Source organism: Vombatus ursinus, unplaced genomic scaffold, assembly GCF_900497805.2.
Source record: "Vombatus ursinus unplaced genomic scaffold, bare-nosed wombat genome assembly UNPS02009918.1, whole genome shotgun sequence".
NCBI lineage: Eukaryota > Metazoa > Chordata > Mammalia > Diprotodontia > Vombatidae > Vombatus > Vombatus ursinus.
This window is the reverse complement of record NW_020949696.1, coordinates 3,946,239-3,958,742: the sequence shown is the minus strand read 5'-3', so window position 1 is coordinate 3,958,742 and position 12,504 is coordinate 3,946,239.

Sequence of the window (12,504 nt, the reverse complement as noted above, 5' to 3'; positions counted from 1 at the left end):
TTATCTGATTTTACTGATATTGTTTGTCACCTCCATTTCTGAATATAGTCTCCCCATCAGGGTGTGCTGGAACCAGCTGAAACTGGCTAGGGAGAGCCAACTGTCAGATTTTCAGGGTGAACATTTATACCTTGGCAACCAGTGAAAGAAATGATTATTAACAACCAGGGACCTGAGGAGATCCAGTTTCCCTTTTTTCTTTAGTCCTCATTTCAAAGTTCAACCTCTTGAAGGACTTTGAAGTAACTCTTCTCAATCTTGGTCTGACCCCACCCAACCTTATAAGGAATTTAATCCTATTATGCTCTACTCAGGTTTGGGTGGGGATAAATTCTTTATTAGCTTGCCCAAGGCTGGGAGTAATTTAGAAGTAAATAACACAATCAAAGTTCATTAGAATAGGTCCAGCCCCTCATTGTAATATTCATTCTCTCATTAATTGTTAACCAATTAAAGTTGATGGCCACCCTCAGGAGTACCCTTCTTCCAAGAGCATATGAACCATGAACCCACCACTATGATTGTCTTTGGTATTCAAGAGTGCCATTGAGCTCTTTTATTAATAACATGCTAGCCTTATTAGTAAAATGATTAAATTACCCAGAAAGTATGTCTCTCAAATTTTTTAAATGTCACACTGGCAAGATACAAATCAGGGCTTGTTTTATTGTTCCATTAAGAAAGTGATGAAGAAAATGTTCACAATGTGAATTAATTTCTTTTGGTGATCCTTTTGAATGATAATTCCTTTTTAAAATTTGCTTTCTTTTATCTTATTGTTCCAAATTCTCTACCTCCTCCCCTATCCATTAAGAAAGCAAGAAATATGATATCCTTTATACATATGAAGTCAAATGCAGATTAAATTTTAAAATGGCATGAGTACTTAACCCTGCTTGCCTCAAAAAAAATGTCATGAGCACATTTTTCTTTGGAGAGTCCATTGTTCAACATTTATGAGCACACCCCTTCATCCCACTCCACCCAGAGAGCCATCCCTTGTAACAATGATTTTATTTTATTTTTTCCTCTTTTTTCTTTTTTTCATTTATGTTGTTAATTTATTTAGTTTTAGTTTTCAACATTCACTTCCACAAGATTTTGAGTTCCAAATTTTCTCCTCATCTCATCCCTCCCCCACCCCAAGATGTCATGCATTCTGAATGCCCCAATCTGCCCTCCCTTCTATCTCTCCCCTCCTTCTCTTATCCCCTTCCCCTTCAATTTTCCTGTAGGGCAGGATAGATTTCTATTCCCCATTTCCTATATATCTTATTTCCCAGTTGCATCTGAAAACAAATTTTTTTTTAAACTTTTATTTTTAAAATTTTGGGTTCCAAATTTTCTCCCTGCCTCCCTCCCCACCCACCCTCATTGAGAAGGCAAGCAACTCGATACAGGTTATACATGTGTAGTCATGCAAAACACTTCCATAGTAGTCCTGTTGTGAAAAACTAAGTGTATTTCCCTTCATCGTATCCCGCCCCCCATTTATTCTATTTTCTCCTTTGACCCTGTCCCTCCTTAGAAGTGTTTGCTTCTGATTACCCCCTCCCCCAATCTGCCCTCCCCTCTATCATCCTCCTGCTCTCTTGTCCCCTTCCCCCCCTACTTTCTGTAGGGTAAGATAGATTTCCATACCCAATTGAGTGTGTATGTTATTCTATCCTTAAGCCAAATCTGATGAGAATAAGATTCACTCATTCCCTCTCACCTTCCCCTGTTTCCCCTCTGTAACAATGATTTTAAAAGGAAAGGGGACAGACTAAGCACGTCTAACAGTATACAAAGTTTTCTGCACACATAGTTTCCACATCTCTGCAAAGAAGGGAGGGAAGTGGATTTTCTCATCTATTCCCTGGGACAAAGCTCAATTGCTATCATGGCAAAGTTCAGTCTTGTTTTCCATTCCTTTTCATTTACACTGTGGTAGTCACAATGTGAACGATTTCTTGGATCTGCTTACTTCACTTTGTATCAGCTCATCTAAGCTTTCTCATGCTTCTTAGCATTCATCAGATAGATCATTTCTCCCAGCACAGACACAGTCCATTGCACACCTTGTAGCACACACAGCTCCTCTAGGCCTCTCCCAATGCAAGGACATCTACTGTTTCCAGTTCTGGGCTACCACGGAAAGGACAGCTTCGGGAGGGAGCCTGTGAGGGACTGTCTGATGTTGCCTACTGCCAAGTGGAAGTTGTGGCAAGATGGGGTAGGAACTGGGTATTAGGAAGTAACCGGAGCTCACCCTCCTGAGGCAGTGGGCAGTGCTATGTATAAGCTGGGGAAGGAACAGGATACAAGGAAGTAGCCGGAGCATGTGCTCCTGAGGCAGGGGGCTGTGCCACGTGGGAGTGGGACTGCAGAGGACAAGTTCCCTTTGCTTAGTCCCCTCCCTAAATGCAACGTCAACCCCAGACGCCTCCTTCCTGTGTCCTTCCTGACTTCCTGGGTCACGTACCTTCCCTTTGTGTAGCACTGACCCCAGACGCCTCCTCCCGGTATCTGGGCCTGACTTCCTAGGTCACGTGCTCTCTCTTTGTCTATGCACTAATCCCAGACACCTCCTTCCTGTATCCGGTCCTAGCCTCCTGCGTCACTTCCTCTCCCTTGGTGCGCTAAACTCAGACATCCCCTTCCGGTATCTGACCCTACAATCATTGACTAGTAGGCGGGCTGAGGAGGAGGGGCTAAGTAGGTACTTAAGGAACGGGTCGTGGTCGGAACACGCGCTCTCTTTGCTCCTGCTCTCTTGATATGGCCTTCCTGCTTGGCCTTGCTGTGATGGCCTCTGAATAAAGCTCGGGTGTTGGCACCTCCTGGTCGGCTCATCTCTGTGTGTTTATCCGGGTAGGCCCCAAAGACTGGTAAGTATGACTCTGGCAGCCTGCTCCTTATAGGAGGAGAATGCACGGCGCGGCCGGCACAGGAGCCTTCTTAGAACAAGGGAGGAATGGGGAAATTTTGAAAGCAGCCATTAATCCTGGAAATCCAGAGATAAGCTGGAACCAAGGAGTCAGAGGCAGCAAAGAGTATACTCCCTGCTGGCCCTTTCACGCTAGCAAAGAGCCTGAGTTGGAAATGACTTCCATGGACGTTGAGTCTAACTCATACCCAGAAAGAATTCCCTCTGGAACCTACAGAACAAGTGGGAGTCCAGCCTCTGCAGGCATGGAGAAGCCACTACTCCCCAAGACAGCCCGTTCCATTTTTGGATAGCTCCAAGAGTTAGGAAGTTTTTCCTGAGATGAACTCTACATTTTGCCTTGTTGTGACCCCTGCCCACTCCTCCTAGTTTTTCCCTTTGAGGCCAAGCAGAACAGGTGACAAGATACCAATCATGTGCCCCTCCCAAGTCTTCTCTTCCCCAGGCTAACCATCCCCAGTTCTTTTAATTGATCCTCACATGGCATGGATTTGAGGTCTTTCACTGTCCTTTGGCCTCTTTTTACCTTATCAGTGGGGATATCGACAGTTGTCTTGACCTTTGTCTTGCCACTGGATTCTGATGACTCAGGAGGGGACAGTGAGTCTGATGACCCCGCACAGCTCTGCCTCACTCAAATCCAATTCACGGACATGTCATGACATCACAGGTGCGATGTCATTGGTCTTTCTCGAGAATGAAGGATAAACAACAACAACCTGATCAGTATCCTGCCAAATTGTGGTTCCCAGGGATAAATCCATACTCCAGATGTGTCCCGAGCAGGGCAGAAAACAATAGAAACTAACTATATCAACTCCTTGTTGCTGAGTGCCATGCCTCTCACTGTAGGCTGAGGCTACATTAGCTTTCTTGGCTACTTGTCACCCTATTAATTCACGTTGAGTTCCTGGTCCACTGAAACCCTCAGATCCTTTTCAGACAAACTGTTATCCAACCATGCCTCCCCCATTTTATATTTGTGAAGTTGATTATTGGAGCTCAGGAAAGGGTAAAGGATCTTTATATGAAATATAGACAAGTCCTTAGAGTGAATCAAAAAGGCAGCAACACCAGAGAGTAAACAATGATAGGCCAGAGGAGGTGGAAGGAACTTTAAAAGTCAGTTTATGCTACCAGACCTATATCCCAAAGAGATCAAAGAAAGAGGAGAAGGGCCTATATGTACAAAAATATATATAGCAGATTTTTTTTTGTAGTGATAAAGAACTGGAAACAAAGGGGATACCCATCAATGAGAATAACTAAATGCATTTTGGTATCTGAATGTGATGGAATATGATTGTGCTATAAGAAATGAAGAAAGAGAAGGCTTCAGAGAACCCTGGGAAGACTTGCATATACTGAGGCCAAGTGAAGCGTGAAAAAACAGGAAATCAACTTGTTCTACATATTGGAAATACATATCAGTATTTCCAAATGATTTGGAAATACTTAAGAACTCTGATGAACACAACTTGAATCAACCATCTTTCCAGAGGTCCAGTAATGAGCCAAGATGCAGAGTGAGACACGTTTTTGGATATGGCCAATAGGGGAATTTGTCTTGTTTAACTATATTTATTTGTTATTGTGTTGCCTTTCTTTTTCTTATTGGAGGGAGAAAAAAATAAATATTTGATAATAAAAAAGTGTAATTAAAAATCAGTTTAGTCAGTGTAGGCAGAAGTTAAACTTGGAAAAGAACCCAGGTCCCCACAAGATTTGTTAAAGGACACACAAGAGGTTGTGAAAAAACACACGGACACTAGGAGAACAGAAACACTACTGAGGCAGCCACCACAAGGAAGTCAGCACTTTGGGGAATAAGGCTTTTTTGGACCAACGAATATGAAGAATGTTGGGGTAGACACAATGTTGCTGAAACCTGGTCTCCTTGGACTACAAGCCCCAAATAATTATGTATCTCATTTCCTACCTTGGGCTACCTAATAGGGCTTAAAGCATACACAGTTATCCCTTCCACACTGTGACTTTCCCCTTTGTGGTTTCAATATATTATAGGTTGGCATAAGAAATTAAATGGGAATTTTTTTAGGAGTTTTGCAGAAGCTGTAGACACACGCAAAGGCCAGCAGACGACAGAGAAAAAGTTTAGAAATTCAGAAATGCATAAAATATATGCATAGTATTGTATAATATCAACATATATTATCTTTTAACATTGTAATAATTCAGTCTTCTTCTTTGGTATGACAGGAGGGCCAAAAAATTTTGCTTGGATTTTCCAGATCCCACGAGCACCATGCCCCTCACCTGCTCAATGTGGAAGGGATAACTGCACTTTCTTGCTCACCCGCTTCTGTTTAAGTATTTACTATGTAAACAGTAGTAACCCTAACCCTTTCCTAGTCTGGATATACTTACTGGAAATGCAGTTGGGAAAAGGCAATTGAGGGGGAACGTTCACAGGGAAGAGGACAAGATAAATCTAAGACTGAGGCGTTTAGCCAGAACATTGTCTCTGGTTGGGGCTTACAGCTTAAGAGAGATAGAGAGAGAGGGAGAGGGAGAGACAGAGAGAGAGACAGAGAGAGAGAGACAGACAGAGAGAGAGAGACAGAGAGAGAGAGAGAGAGAGAGAGAGAGAGAGAATTATTGTTCTTTTGATATGAATTTTCAAAGTGGAGATGGAGAGTTTTATACCAGGAATGCCATATAGGCAATAAGGCAGTAATATATTGAGAGGGGAAAATTGGATTTGAACAACCCTGTCAGCCTCTACTGCTATGGAAGACTTCACATTTATCACATTAAATTTTATCTTTTTGGATTTCGCCCAATGTCCCAGACTCAATTTGATGGCCTTTACTTAGGTCACTGTTATGTATTTAAGAAATGGCAAAGAACTTGAGATTTTTATCCTACTCAGTATCCAATATTTCCTGTTTGGCTCCCTTAGTAATGAATTCCTCAGATAGTGCTAACATATAATGGACTGGAACCAGGATTGAGGAGATCTGGGTTTAATGGTTAGCTACACTGACTTGTGTTGTTAGCTTGGACAAGTTATTCTGTCTTAGAACATAGAACTCAGAGGGACTCTAGGACCTGGAAAACAGGATGTCAGAGCTGGCTGGGACCTTACAAAATAACAAGGTTGGCGCTAGAAAGGAGCCTAGAACATAAAACACAGAATACAAAAGCTAGGAAGACCCTTAGAACATAGAAGCTGGAATAGCAGAGCTGGGAGGGCATTTGGAACACAGACCTTTAGAGCCTGAAAGGGACGTTAGAACATGCTCAGAGGAATGTTGGGATTAGACGAGACTCAAAAACACAAAACGTAAAATGTCGGAGCTGGGAGGGGCCTCAGCCTCTTCATTTGCAAAACTGGGAGAGTATCTCTTGTACTTCCTACTTCATAGGGTTGTTGTAAGAAAAAAACTGTCAGCCATAAAACCCTCAAGAAATGTGAGCCACAGATTAGAAGCCCTCTCTTTTTATTTGATCAAAAGAATTCTACCCTTCAATTTAATCAACTGACCATTTATTCTCAAATTACAGGTCCTGTTTGGCAGGGAGGGAGAAGGAAGTGAAAGTTCAATGCCTGGATCAGTTTTCATTTTACCTCTCAGGAGTGGCATTGCCCCAAGTCTCCTGGGTCAGTTCACAAAGAGCTTGGATTCTTGATGTCCTAGGATTCTGAAGGAACAGGTGAGGGAGGGAAGGAGAGAAAGAGAGGGAGAAGGAAGAGGACAGAAAAAGGGAGAGGAAAAGAGAGAAGGAAAAATAGATGCAGAGAGAGCAACCATTCAGACAGCCAATTAGCACTGTGTGAAGTGGCCATCCCAGGGTTTAATGGGACCTCAACATCTTTCTGAGACCAAAAATGGGCAGACATCCACAAAGGCACTGGCTCTAATTTTCAGTTGCCACATTCAGAGAGAACAGCTTGAATTGCTATTGACCAAGATTGGAAGGGCAAGGTTGGAGTGAAAAACCATCAAACTGCTTTTAATGCAAGAAGAAAATTCAATTCAATACCATGTGCTAGGCAGGCTCAGTATTAGGTGATGGATGTCCAGCAGACATCTTAAACTCAACATACCCCCAACTGAACTCATGTTTCTCACTGTACCCTCCACCACTCCTACCCCATCTCTTACTGTCAACGGCACCAACATCCTTCCAGGCCCCCAGCTTCCTCCTATATGTGATCCTCAACTCTTCCCTGTTTTTCACATCCCTCCCCCACAATAGCCAATCTGTTGCCAAGGCCTGTCGATTTCACCTTCAAACAGTCTGTGCCCTCAAGGAGTTTCCATTCTACTGGAAAAATTCTTAAAGTCATAAAAGTCATGGCTGGTCAGAAATGGAAGGTGCTTTGGAACACAGAATATCATCATCACTGTCACTGACATTTACATGGTCCTTTAAGGTTTGCAAAGAACTTTACAGGTATTATCTTAGTGCAGCACTCAGCAGAGTACCTAGCACGTAGTAGAGGTTTAATAAATAATAGGTAACATTATCTTATTTTCTCTTCACAACAGCTTTGTTAGATGCCATTACTGCCCCCATTTCACAGATGAGAAAACTGAGACCCAGAAAGGTAAAGTCACTTAGCTATTGAGCGTCGGGGGTAGGATTCAAATCCAAGTCTTCCTGACTTCAAGTCTTGCCTTATATTTACTCTGCAAATCTCCTCCAGCTCTGATAGGTTAGAGCACAATTGGTAGATTGGAGAATCATCAAGCATAGTCATTAAATCTATGGGAGCTCATGAGATCACCGAGAGAGGTGGTATAAAGGAAGAAGAGAAGAGGGCCCAGGACAGAACTCTGAGGGACACCTACAATTAGAGGATGGGATCCAGCAAAAGAGAGGGAGGAGTGGTCAGAGGGGTAGGAGGAGGACCAGGAGAGAGTGGTATCCTAAATACCTAGAGAGAAGACAGTATCGAGGAGGAGAGAGGGATCCACAGTGTCAAAGGTTGCAGAGAGGTCGGGGAGAATGAGGATTGGGAAATGGCCACTGGATTTGGCAGCTAAGAGATCACTGGTAACTTTGGAGAGAGTAGTTTGGGTGGAATGATGAGATTCGAAGCCCATATTTTAAGGGGTTAAAAAAAGAGTGAGAGTTAAGAAGATAAGAGCACCTATGGTAGAATGTCAGAAACTGGGAAGATCCTTAGATCAAAGAATATCAGAGCCAGGAAGACCCTTAGAACATAGGATGTCAGGGTTGGGAGGGCCCTTAGAACACAGAATGTCAAACCTGGGAGGGCCCTTGGAGCACAGAATGTCAGGACTAGGAGGGCCCTTAGAACATGGAATGTTAGAGCTGAAAGACACCTTAGAAGAGACAATTCTCAAACCAATTTATCCAGCCCTAATCCCTCTCCTGAGATCTAGACTATGGCCAACACCTGCCTATTGAATGTGTCAAAATGGATGCCCTGTAGACATCTCAGACTCAACGTGCACAAAATGCAGCTGGAAATCTTTCCCCCTAACCGTCCCTCTTCTGAACTTCCCCCTTACTCTTGAGGACACCACCATCCTCCCAGTCACGTAGGCTTCACTCTCACTGTCTTCCTCTACTTCTGACTCATCCTCACCCCACATATCCAATCAGTTGCTAAGTCTTATCATTTTAACCTTCACAGCCACTTGCATGGATATCACTTTATCTTCACCCTGCTGCAAGCCCTCATCACCTCACGCCTGGACTGTTCCAGTGGCCTTCTAATATCCAATATCTTTCCCCACTTGAGTCCCTCCTCCACATAGCTGTCAAAATGATGTTCCGAAAGCGTAATTCTGACCATGTCATCCTTTCTTCAATAAAGAGTTCCAGTGGTTCTTTATTCCCTCCAGGATCAGATATAAAATCCTCTGTTTGACTTTTGAAGCCCTTCACAAGCTGCCTCCTCTGACCTTTCTTTGCTTCTTATACTTTATGCTCCCCTCTGTGTCCTCTAAGATCCAGGGACACTGGCCTTCTGGCTGTTTCTACCACAAGATATTCCATCTCCAGACTGGGCCTTTTTACTGTCTGTCCCCCATCCCTGAAATACTTTCCCATCTTGCCTTGGTTTCTTTGGCTTCCTCCAAGACTCAGCTCAAACCCCACCTTCTTCAGGCCTGTCCCAGTCCCCTCCCCTTCCCCACCCCAACCCCCAATAATGTCTTCCTTCTGAGATTAATTCCCATCTGCAGTGTATTCATCTTGTAGGTTCATGGTTGTTTGTACATTGCTTCCCCAATTAGAATGTGATCTCCTTGAGAGCAGAGACCATGTTTTTCCCTTTCTTTATCCCCAGGTCTTAGCGTAGTGCCTACCAAATAGCAAGCATTTAATAAATCAATGATTGTTGATTGTTGATTGAAGGGCCCTTAGAACATAGAATGTCAGAACTGAGAAGACCCTTAGAACACAGAGGGTCAGGGCCCTTAGAACATAAAATGGCAGAATAAGTTGTGGTATATAATTATTAACATTCTCATTTTTTTAAAATTTTAAGTTCCAAATTCTCTCCTGTCTTCTGTCCCCTCCCCCATCCACTGAGAAAGTAAGCAATATGATACCCATCATGCATGTGAAGTCATGTAAAATATGTGGCATATGATTACTCTCGTGCTATAGGAAATGACGAGCAGGATGGTTTTAGAATAACCTGGTAGGACTTACATGAACTCACATAAAGTGAAGTAAGCAGAACCAGGAGAACATTGTATATAGTAACAGCAATATTGTAACAATGATTAACTACGAAAGATTTAGTTACTCTGCTCAATACAAAGATCTGAGACAATTCCAAAAGATACATTGTGACAAATGCTATTTACCTCCAGAAAGAGAACTGATCAACTCTGAGCCAGAGTGAAGCATACTTTTTTCACTCTTTTTCTTGCCTTTTTTTTCAACATGGTTAACACGGAAATGTGTTTTGCATGACATCACACATATAATGGTATCATACTATTTGCCTTCTCGATGGGTGGGGTACAGTAGGAAGGGAGGTAGGGAGAGAATGTGGAACTGAAAATAAACATTTAAATTAAAAAAAGAATATAAAATGTCAGAGCTGAGAGGACGCTTGGAACTTAAAATGCTAGAGCTGTAATGAATTATCTTGACTAGTTGACATCTGACCCACCATGATTTTCCCCTAAGAATACAGAGTATCCACGATCAAGTCATCAGTGAGCTTTTATTAAGCCCTTATTATGTGCCAGGCGTTGTGCTAAGCGCTGACGATACAAATAGAAAAAAAAAAATGAAACAGCCCTTATTGAGAGAAGGGAGCTTACATTCTTTTTCAAAAAAAATTTTCAATTTTGGGACAGCTAGGCGGTACAGTGGATAGAGCACCAGCCCTGGAATCAGGAGGACCTGAGTTCAAATCTGACCTCAGACAAATAACACTTGCTAGCTGTGTGATTCGGGGCAATCACTTAGCCCCATTACCTTACCAAAATAATAATAATAATAATTTTTAATTTAGTATTTATTTTTACCATTCATTTAAAAATTTTTTTTGAGTTCTGAATCTCTCTCCCTCCCTCTCACCCCTCCCCCACTCATTGTAAAGCCAAAAAATATATCAATTATACATGTGAAATCATGCAAAATATATTTTCTTATTAGCCATGCTGCAAAAAATGGCAAGAGAAATAAAGAAAGTAAAAACAATATGCTTCAATTTGCATTCAGACTCCATCAATTCCTTCTCTGGAGGTGGATAGCATTTTTCATCATGAATCCTTTGGAATTGTCTTGGATCATTGTGTTGCTGAGAAGAGCTAAGTCACTCACAACTAATCATTATATAATATTGCTGTTACTGTATATGACGTCCTCCTAGTCCTGCTCACTTCACTCAGCATCAGACCACACAAGTCTTCCCAGGTTTTCCTGAAGTCCATCTGCTCATCATTTCTTACAGCACAATAATATTCCATTACAATCATATACCACAACTTGTCCAGTCATTCCCCAACTGATGGGCATCCTCCCCATTTTCAATTCTTTGCTACCACAAAGAGAGCCGCTATAAATATTTTTATATATGTATGTCCTTTATCTTTTTCTTTGCTCTCTTTGGGACATAGAGCTACAAGTGCTATTGCTGAGTCAAAAGATATGCACAGTTTTACAGCATAGTTTCAAATTGCTCTCCAGAATGGTTGGACCAGTTCACAACTTCACCAACAGTGCATTAGTGTCCACATCTCTTCCAGAATTTGTCATCTTAATTTTCTGTCACATTAGCCAATCTGATAGGTGTGAGGTGGTACATCAGAGTTGTTTCAATTTATATTTCTCTAATCAATAGTAATGTGGAACATTTTTTCACATGACTATAGACAGTTTTGATTACTTTCAAAACTGCCTGTTTATATCCTTTGACCATTTGTCAGTTGAGGAATAACTCATATTCTTGTAAATTTGACTCAGTTTTCTATATATTTGAGGGAGCTTACATTCTAACAGTGACACAAGAAGTAAATGCAGAGTAAATATGAAGAGAATAAATTCAAAATAAATACAAATGAGTTAGGGAGGTAAAATGCCAATAGTTGGGGGGATCAGGAAAAGTTTCATTTAGAAAATGTTACCCGAGCTGTGTCTTTAAGGAAAGAAGGATTCTCTGAAGCAGGAGGAAAAGCATTCTAAGCAGGGGGAGGGGGGTGTGTGGCCAATGCAAAGATAAGGAGGTGGGACCTGAAGTGATGAATGTGAGGAAAAGAGCTCACACATTGCATCACAGAATGCAGGAGTGTGAGGAACACAACATGAAGCTGGAAAGATAGGTTGGGGCCAGGCTGTAAAGGGCTTTAGATGCTGAACTGAAGGGTTTATGAGGGAGCAACTGGAGTTTATTAAGTAGAGGAGTAACATGGGGAAATCTGTGCTTAAGGAAAATCGCGTTGGTAGCAGTGTGGAGGATAGACTGGAGTAGGGCAAGAATTGAGACAGGGAGATCAATTAGGGAACTATCTCAATAATCCAGAAAAGAGCCGGTGGTAGTGACTGTGTGAGCAGAAGGAAGGGGCTGGATCGAGAAATATTATGAAGGTGGAAATGGCAAGATTTGGAATTGATTGAATACGAAGGGGGAGGGAGAGTGAAGGGTCCAGGATGACGCCAAGATTACAAATTAGGGAGACTGGAGAAATAAAGGCTGTATTAGAAATAGGGAACTTTGGAAGAGGGTAGGTTTAGGGGCAAAGAAAATGAATTCTGGTTTTGACATGTTGAGTTTGAGATCTCCACGGTACATAAAGTTTGAAATGTCCAATATACTCAGTGACCTCGGTAGGACTGACACTCAGAGGAGAAACTGGGGTGGGATATCTATCTATCTGTCTATCTATCTATCTATCTATCTATCTATCTATCTATCTATCATCTCTCTATCATCTATCTCTCTATCATCTATCCATCTATCATCTATCTCTCTATCTCTCTATCATCTATCATCTATCGATCTATCATCTATCTCTCTATCATCTATCTCTCTATCATCTATCTCTCTATCATCTATCTATCTATCTATCTATCTATCTATCTATCTATCTATCTATCTATCTATCTATCTATCT